A 2,500-nucleotide genomic window follows, 5' to 3' on the forward strand; every position below is an offset into this window, starting at 1 on the left:
AACACACACACACACACACACACACACACACACACACACACACACACACACAACAAAACCTACAGCCACGCACAAACACACACACACACCAGGGAGAAATGCGTTCAAAAGCATCAAATCCTCAGCACAAACAGGGCAGGGGAGCCGGGCACGGGGGCAGCGGCGGGGCATTCTGGGAAGTCCCGGGCATGAAAGGAAGGGCACGTGGGCGACATGCAACCACGAGGGCGTGAAATGTGCTTTAATGCGAGCGTCAGTGTGTGTCAGCGGGAACTGATAATGCATGCACGAGCGACTCCTTCAGCCTCAGTGAGTTGCCTGCCTGCCTGCTTGCCTTATTGCTTGCTTTCCTGCCTGCCTGCTTGCCTTATTGCTTGCTTTCCTGCCTGCCTGCTTGCCTTATTGCTTGCTTTCCTGCCTGCCTGCTTGCCTTATTGCTTGCTTTCCTGCCTGCCTGCTTGCCTTATTGCTTGCTTTCCTGCCTGCCTGCTTGCCTTATTGCTTGCTTTCCTGCCTGCCTGCTTGCCTTATTGCTTGCTTTCCTGCCTGCCTGCTTGCCTTATTGCTTGCTTTCCTGCTTGCCTGCCTTATCCTCTGCTTGCATGCCTGCCTTCCTGCTTGGCTGCCTTATTGCTTGCTTTCCTGCCTGCCTGCTTGCCTTCCTGCTTGCCTGCCTTATTGTCTGCTTGCATGCCTTCCTGCCTTATTGCTTGCTTTCCTGCTTGCCTGCCTTATTGTCTGCTTGCATGCCCTCCTGCTTGCCTGCCTTATTGCTTGCTTTCCTGCCTGCCTGCTTGCCTTCCTGCTAGCCTGCCTTATTGTCTGCTTGCATGCCCTCCTGCTTGCCTGCCTTATTGCTTGCTTTCCTGCCTTCCTGCTTGCCTGCCTTATTGTCTGCTTGCATGCCTTCCTGCTTGCCTGCCTTATTGTCTGCTTGCATGCCCTCCTGCTTGCCTGCCTTATTGCTTGCTTTCCTGCCTGCCTGCTTGCCTGCCTTATTGTCTGCTTGCATGCCTTCCTGCCTTATTGCTTGCTTCCCTGCCTTCCTGCTTGCCTGCCTTATTGTCTGCTTGCATGCCCTCCTGCTTGCCTGCCTTATTGCTTGCTTTCCTGCCTGCCTGCTTGCCTTCCAGCTTGCTTGCCTTATTGTCTGCTTGCATGCCCTCCTGCATGCCTGCCTTATTGCTTGCTTTCCTGCCTGCCTGCTTGCCTTCCTGCTTGCTTGCCTTATTGTCTGCTTGCATGCCCTCCTGCTTGCCTGCCTTATTGCTTGCTTTCCTGCCTGCCTGCTTGCCTTCCTGCTAGCCTGCCTTATTTTCTGCTTGCATGCCCTCCTGCTTGCCTGCCTTATTGCTTGCTTTCCTGCCTGCCTGCTTGCCTTCCTGCTAGCCTGCCTGATTGTCTGCTTGCATGCCTTCCTGCTTGCATGCCTTATTGCTTGCTTTCCTGCCTGCCTGCTTGCCTTCCTGCTTGCCTGCCTTATTGTCTGCTTGCATGCCTTCCTGCCTTATTGCTTGCTTTCCTGCCTGCCTGCTTGCCTTCCTGCTTGCCTGCCTTATTGTCTGCTTGCATGCCTTCCTGCCTTATTGCTTGCTTTCCTGCCTGCCTGCTTGCCTGCCTTATTGTCTGCTTGCATGCCCTCCTGCTTGCCTGCCTTATTGCTTGCTTTCCTGCCTGCCTGCTTGCCTTCCTGCTTACCTGCCTTATTGTCTGCTTGCATGCCCTCCTGCTTGCCTGCCTTATTGCTTGCTTTCTTGCCTGCCTGCTTGCCTGCCTTATTGTCTGCTTGCATGCCTTCCTGCCTGCCTTCCTGCTTGCATGCCTTATTGCTTGCTTTCCTGCCTTATTGTCTGCTTGCATGCCTTCCTGCCTGCCTTCCTGCTTGCATGCCTTATTGCTTGCTTTCCTTCCTTCCTGCTAGCATGCCTTATTGCCTGCTTGGATGCCTTCCTGCCTTATTGCTTGCTTTCCTGCCTGCTTGCCTGCCTTATTGTCTGCTTGCATGCCTTCCTGTCTGCTTGTCTGCCTGACATCCTGATTGCCTGAATTATTGCTTGCTTTCCTGCCTGCTTACCTTCCTGCTTGGCTGCCTTATTGCTTGCTTTCCTGCCTGCCTTATTGTCTGCTTGCCTGCCTTATTGCTTGCTTTCCTGCCTGCCTGCTTGGCAGCCTTATTGCCTGCTTGCCTGCCTTCCTGGTTGTCTGCCTTATTGCTTGCTTTCCTGTCTGCTTTCTTGTTCTGTTGCCTTTTTATCTGCGTTTTCCTTTTTGTTATCTTTAATTTTTGTTTCTGCTTTTATTTGTGTCTCTTTTTTACTTTTTGTACTTTTGTGGTGTTTGTGTTTGTGCCTTTCGTCATTTTTCTCTGCCTCTCTCTCTATTTGTCTCATTCTCTCTCTCTCTCTCTCTCTCTCTCTCTCTCTCTCTCTCTCTCTCTCTCTCTCTCTCTCTCTCTCTCTTTCTCTCTCTTTCTCTGTCTCTCTCTCTCTCTGTCTCTTTC

The sequence above is a fragment of the Penaeus vannamei genome, chromosome 34 (genome assembly GCF_042767895.1).
Source record: "Penaeus vannamei isolate JL-2024 chromosome 34, ASM4276789v1, whole genome shotgun sequence".
Taxonomy (NCBI): Eukaryota; Metazoa; Arthropoda; class Malacostraca; order Decapoda; family Penaeidae; genus Penaeus; species Penaeus vannamei.